The following is a 6967-nucleotide window of genomic DNA, read 5'->3' as shown; positions in this document are numbered from 1 at the left end:
CCACACCCGGTGCTCACTGGCGGTGCGGGAGCCTCAGCCTCATCCTGTGCTGCCTCCTGGCTCTGTCCCCAGAGGAGGGCCAGCCACCCCCTGGCTCCACATGGGGAGAAAATGAGAGCCCAGGAGGGCTTGGGAGGGGTGAGGGTTTGGACACTTGGGAGGGTTGGTAGCTGGGAAGAAAGTGAGGTGGATGTTAACTGGCTTGTGGGAGAAAACCACAAAGGCAGCCTCAGAGGTGCTGCCCTGGGGATTCCAAACCACCTACAGAGGAGTAGCCATGTGGGAAATTTTCTCCCCTTTTGCCCACCATCCTGCCCACCTCTCCCTTGTTTCAGAAAGCTGGGGGCTCAAACGCTTGAATTTCACCTGCTTTTCCTTTCTTCTTCCTCAGCCGGCATGGGTGAGGCCAAGCTTGAGGCGCAGGCGTGCCGGCTCAGGGTCCCCTTTGGGAGGTTTGGGTTCAGCTCTTCCCCATCAGAGACCCTCCCCGGGTGCCAGCCCCGTGCCTTCCCTTGTCATCCCGGCTCCCCAGAATGTGTCCTCCACCACCATCTCCTCCCTCCTGCTTCCTCCTCTAACCTGGTTCCTCTTCCACCTTCCACTCTGACTCTTGTTCCAATCCGAGGTTCTGGGCATCACAGAACCAAACTTAGGTCCGCTTGCCTGCACCCAGCATAGCTAGTCTACTGACACCACGGTGTGGTGAAGGGAAGGGCAGTGCTTATTGCAGGTACCAAGCAGGGAGTGCAGGCAGCTAATGTTCAGAAGGCCCAGACTCCCTGACAGTCTTCAGGGAGCAGATCTGAAGACGGGGTGAGGGACTGGGTCCCAGGGTGCACAGCCAGCCCGTGGACATTCTTCTGACTGGTCGGTGGTAAGGGAATCAGGGGTCACCATCATCAGCCTTTTAGCTCTGTTCAGTCTGGGGTCTACGTGCTTGTGGTCAGCATACACTTCACTTCTTCCACCTGTGGGGGTTTCAGTATCTGCCAAGCTGCTCACAGGCTATGGCCCAGGATATTATCTGTAGCCCTTGAGGAAGAACTAAAGGCCATTGACTTTTGCTCAACTGTTATTATTTTGTCTTCCTTTATTTCTGAATTTTCTCACTTCTCAGATTAAATTTATTCTTTGGAACTTGGAGAAGGCCTAGGAGGCTAAACTTTTCCTCCAAACAAGAGGCATGGTGGGGTGGGGGGAGAGTATCTGTCCTGGGAAGGCCCCAAAGGGTCCTGCTTAGTTACCTGGGGACCCAAAGGGCTGCAGTTCTTCACCTGTTATCATTTTCATTCCAAACGAGACACTTTTGAAAATCAAAAGGGACAGTCCTAGTGACTGAAGCTATGGGTCAGCCTGCTCCACCACCATCTTATGTCTGCATGCTCAGCTGACACCCTGGCCGGGCCTGCACCTTCCTCCTTCCTTTTTCTGCTGAAATAATGGCAACATTTGCTTTCACTCCACTCAGACCTGTCTCCCCTAACCAGCTCCCTGTTGTGGGCTCCAGCCAGCTTCTCCTGGTTTGCTGAACTGATTGTTAGATTTTCAGGAATTTTTCAGGTCAGCTGTCGTCACCTTAAACTGGAAAGTTATAAACTTACAATTTAAGTTTATAAATTTAGAACAATTTAAGTTCTAAATCCATCAGTTGCTCATTATATTACTGTTTCCTATGCTTTTGATGATATATATATCATAGCTCAGTTGGTAAAGAATCTGCCTGAAATGTAGGAGACAAGGGTTCAATTCCTAGTTTGGGAAGAGCCTCTGGAAAAGGAAATGGCAACCCACTCCAGTATTCTCACCTGGAGAATCCCATGGACAGAGGAACCTGGCAAACTACAGTCTGTTAGATCACAAGTCTGACACAACTTAGCAACTAAACCACCACATGTCCATTTTATTTGTTTCATGGGAATACCATGGGCTCATTGATTGCTGCATTTCTGTTTCCAACTGTGTCTTCAGTGACATCAGAGGGGTAGCTAGGGATTGTCTACTGTGGGAGTAATTACACCATCCATTTTGGCAAGCACTATAATACCAGGGCAGGATGTATTGTCTTGTTGGTTGTCAATATTTTAGAAGAGTATCATAACAGCATATGTAAGAGGGAAAGTGTTAATAATGTAGATTGAACTTAAACGCTTACTGTGTCCGTATCCATGACACTTTTGATTAAAACAGAAAAAGGAGGGACCATCTCCTAGCATTTGAGAACAGTTATCTGATTCATCCAAGAAGCTACTCAGGTCAAAAAATATTTCAGTAGGGGACTTCCCCAGCGGTCCACTGATAAAAGACTCCACCTTCCAAAGCAGGGAGTATGGGTTTGATCCCTGGTTGAGGAACTAAGATCCCACTTGCTGTGCGGTATAATTAATAAATGTATCTCATATGAAAGTGAGGAATTGTTTATCTGATCACATATCAGACTTGAGGGCCATAACTTTATTGGGGAAAGAGCTGATGGGGGTGCAACTCCATTTGTCAAATCATGGTTGAGTGGAAGGGCTTAGCAAAATCAGTGAGCGTGTCGTATGAGAACCATCTGGCTGTGTGGGCCTTACGGTGTGGAGTATATGAAGAACTTGTTTTGTTGTGCTTTGCAGATATTGCCTTTTTTTTTTTTTTTTTCAAAGAATAAAGATTTGGGGCAACCCTGCATCAAGCAAGTCTATCAGTGCTATTTTTCCAACAGCATTTGCTCACTTCCTGTCTCTATGTCACAGTTTGGTAATTCTCATGATGTTTCAAGCTTTTTCATTATTATTATTATAGTATCTATCAGTGATCAGTGATCTTTGATCTCACTATTGCAGAAAGACTAAGACTTGCTGAAGACTCAGATAATGGTAACACTTTCTAGCAATACAGTATTTTTCAATAAAGGTATACGCATTCCCTAGTGGTTCAGTGGGAAAGAATCTACCTGTGATGCAGGAGACCTGGGTTCAATCCCTGGGTTGAGAAGATCCCTTGGAGAAGGGTATGGCTACCTACTCCAATATTCTTGCTTGGAGATTTCCATGGACAGAAGAGCCCAGCAGGCTATAGTTCATGGGATGGCAAAGAGATGGACACAACTGAGCGACTAACACTTTCACTTTACTATTGTTTGTTAGACATAACACTGTTGCATATTTAATAGACTACAGTGTAGTGTAAGCATAACTTTTATATGTGCCAGGAAACCAAAAAATCTCGTGATTCACTTTATTGCCATATGTGCTTTATTTTGGGGTCTGGAACCAAGCTCTTGATATCCTTGAGGTGAGCCTGTACTGTGCATTTTTAACGATTGTTTGTAAATCGTGTGTAACCCATCCTTACATCAGTTACATTCGTAAAAAAGGTAACCATGTATATGTTGGCAAACATGGTTTTTCAGAGTCGGTGTGGATGGCTTGCTTGCTCAAGGCTGCCCGCCCCGGCCCAGGCTGGGCGCAGTGCCTCTCTGCTGCCCCCACAGGACTGTAACACTGCACCACTTTGTACGTCGTCACACATCTGAACTTCACGAGGACAGGGACGTCTCTGTAGCTCTACATTCAGCATAATGCCTGGCACACGTTAGGGGCCCCTCCCGAAATGTGATGACTGACTCCATGGATTTAATGGCTGAGCGGCAAAGGACGCACCTCTGTGCGCTTCCTCCTCCTGGGGAGGGGCTGCATTCCCGGCCTCCATGGTGGCGTGCGGCCCACGATGAGTCCAGGCGGTGATGTGGCGGGGTAATGTCAGCCACTTTCAGACAAGATAGTCCAGGTACCTCTTTCTTCCCCACTCGTGGCCCATGGCGACCAGATGTCCCTGACTTTGTAGCCACGTGACAAGGAGGGATGCCTGCCCCACAAAGTGACTCTGAGTAAAGGAACTTTTATTTTGGTAAACCACTGAGATTTGCAGGGTGTGTTTGTTACCGCAGCACAGCCTGATCTATCCTGACTAATGCAATGAGGAGATAGAACCGTGGGAGTGGACTTGGCGGGTTGAACAGTTGCTTAGTGGTGGGGCCTGGCCAGGTTCAAACTTCATGTTCACTGTACACTGTGCCCACCTCCCACACCCAAGGGGTTTCTCCCCTCCCAAAAGCTTTTTCAGAAATACTGTGAATCTGAGGAGGTTTTGTTCAAAACCCTATTTCCAAGGAAGACCAGTTGGGACCCCCTCACAGGGAGGCTCCCAGAGGCGGCCAGCTTGCAGGCACACCTGCCAGACCTGCTTGTTCGTTAGAGGATCAGCAAGTTCAGCTGGTGTCTGGGATCCAGTAGCTGTCATTAGCCTGGCTGACCTTTCACCCGAAGCCTCCCTCCTGGCCTGGGACTTACCCCTCCCCTCTGAGTTATCTGGATGGATCTGGCTCTTGGACAGAGAGAGAAGCAGCTTTACAGGTGACTTTCTCAGGGCATAGAACTTGGGCCCTGTACTGGGACAAGCCTCAGTTCTTTTTACCTGTGTCCCCCTGAATCTCACACTGTCACCACCCTCAGCACATCTGACTCCAGATGTGTGTGGGGTGTTCTCCCATCAAGTGATTCTCTGCAACCCCAGCTGGGTGTCCTACAAGTCAACTCAATCCTGACACTATCTACCTGGAGAGTGAATCAGAGCCCAAAGTGTGAGGGCTGAGTCCCATCCCCTCTGCAAATGCCAATCACGAGTCATAGGTCCCCAGGTTACCCATGGTTTCTCTCTGATTTGGCTACAGATTGGAGCTTCCCGTGACCTCTTCCCCTTGGATTAGAGTATTTGCTAGAATAGCTCCCAGAACTCAGAACACTTACTTTACCAACTTCTTATATGATAAAGGATACGGATGAACAAGCAGTTTGATAGACACAGAGGGCAAGGTCTGGGAGGGTCCTGCGTGCAGGAGCTTCCATCCCTGTGAAGGTGGGGGGTGTTACGCTCACAGTACGTGGCTGTGCTCACCTACTTGGCAGCTCACCAGCACCACAGTGGGGTTTTATGGAGGCTTCTCACATAGGTATGAACGATCATTAACTCCATTTCCAGCCCCTCTCCCCTCCCTGGAGAATGGGGGAGGTGGGTATAGGGAAGGTGGTGCTGAAAATGTCAAGCTTCTAGTCATGGCCTGATCTTTCTGGTGACTGGTCTTCATCCAGGAGCCCACCTAGAGTCTCCTCATTAGAACAAAAGACATCCAGGAAATTCCATGGGTTTTAGGAATCAATATGCATGCGTGGTAAGTCGCTGAGTTGTTCCTGACTCTTTGCAACCTCATGGACTGTAGCCTGTCAGGCTGCTCTGTATGTGGGATTCTGCAGGCAAGAATACGAGTGGGTTGCCATGCCCTTCTCCAGGGGATCTTCCTGACCCAAGGATCGAACCCATGTCTCTTACAGCTTCTGCATCGGCAGGCAGGTTCTTTACCACTAATGCCACCTGGGAAGCCCAGGAAGCAATATAGCAGAAATCAATATAGGTTTCTTCTTATCTCACAGTCCCCAAAGGCCAAGAAGAAGAAATAAAGTTCCCCATTGTCTGCTGGAGAGGCATTAGCTCCCAAAAACATTTATTTAGTGTGGATTGTGTGCCAGGCATTAGGCTGTTTAGATAGTAGAGCATGCATGGTATAGTATGTGTAGGGTAATGGAGAATGTTTGGTATTGGCATGGTATTAGTGTAGTACTTGCTTCTTCTTGTTCCTCCTGTAAGAGCTTGGCGACTTCCTCTTTCTTTTAGTGCAAAGCAGGACTCTGGGACCACCTGGTTGAAGCCGGAGCCCTGAGTGGCAGGGGTGACATGAGGGCCGGGCGTGTTCCTGGCTGGTGATGTCAGCGCCTTCACCGTCCTCAGCCCCACTCCTCCGTCAGGCATCCTGCCCATCCTTGTGCTTACCTCTCTCGCAAGCACCATCCCTGGCTTTGTGTGATTTCCGTCTTCCCTCGAGCGAGGTCTATGCTGTCCATTGTTTCTGATCTGCTCTGTCCCCAGTGTCCGGAAAGGTGCTGGCATGTCTGCTGAATGACTGCTAGTCCACAGAGTTGTGTGGGCAGGGGCTCTGCAGTTCCACCTCACTCGAGGTTTCATCCCAGTGGCTGTGGACACTGACGGCCCCTCACCGTGCCCTCCCCTCCTAACCACTTTAGTCCTGATCTGCCTCTGCATCTTTGCACCAGCCGTGCCCTCAGCCTAGAACACCAGTCCTCTTGCAGTCCCACGAGCTCCTGTGTATGCTGCAAGTCTCAGCTTGGCTGCCTACCCCATCACTGCCCCCTCTTCTCTCCCCGGCCCTGGATTTCCTCCTTATAATACTGCCTTCTCGTAGTTACCTTGCTTCCTTGTCTCTCTTCCCTGGGCTGCCCCCCTGGGAGGATGGCACTGGGCGTGCCTGGCTCACGGCTGTCTCCTCAGTCCCTGGGACAGCACATAGTAGGTGCTCAAATACTTGTCAGATGAATCAGTGCATGGTGATCATGGCCAACATGTGACCACTTGATCCACTCGTGGGAGACCCCAAGGCTGTGTGGCGAAGATGTAGGAAGTGTGGCCTGGCCCCTCATCTAGGTGAGGGTTCCCACAGACTCTCTCCCCCAGGGCTGCTCTGGGTGGGGCCAAGATGGTGACCCGAGTCTACTAATCTGTCTCTGTCTCCCTCCCTCAAACAGGATTATCTATGCTTTTGAAAATTTAAAAGTAACATCCTCACTGGAAGACTTCAGAGCTCCCCTTGTCTTTTCAGTTCACACACCCATTCTATGTAAGAGCTGCTCACTGAACACCTTCGATGAACCAGATGCCACCTCAGGCACTGGGACGGTCCCCACCCTCCAGGATATCACAGTCCTGCATCTCTTCTGCATCTTTGCTCACTTCCCCATCTGCACACCTTAGAAGTTGGGGCCTGTTCTTTGTTTCTAGCCCAGGCCTCTGAATCACGGGGAGGGCTTGCTCAAACCAAACTCCTGGGGTCCCACCTCCAGAGTTCTTCATTCACTAG

Source organism: Cervus elaphus, chromosome 23 (genome assembly GCF_910594005.1).
Source record: "Cervus elaphus chromosome 23, mCerEla1.1, whole genome shotgun sequence".
NCBI classification, from domain to species: domain Eukaryota; kingdom Metazoa; phylum Chordata; class Mammalia; order Artiodactyla; family Cervidae; genus Cervus; species Cervus elaphus.
The sequence above is the reverse complement of the archived record's forward strand: the minus strand, read 5'-3'. Positions refer to the sequence as shown.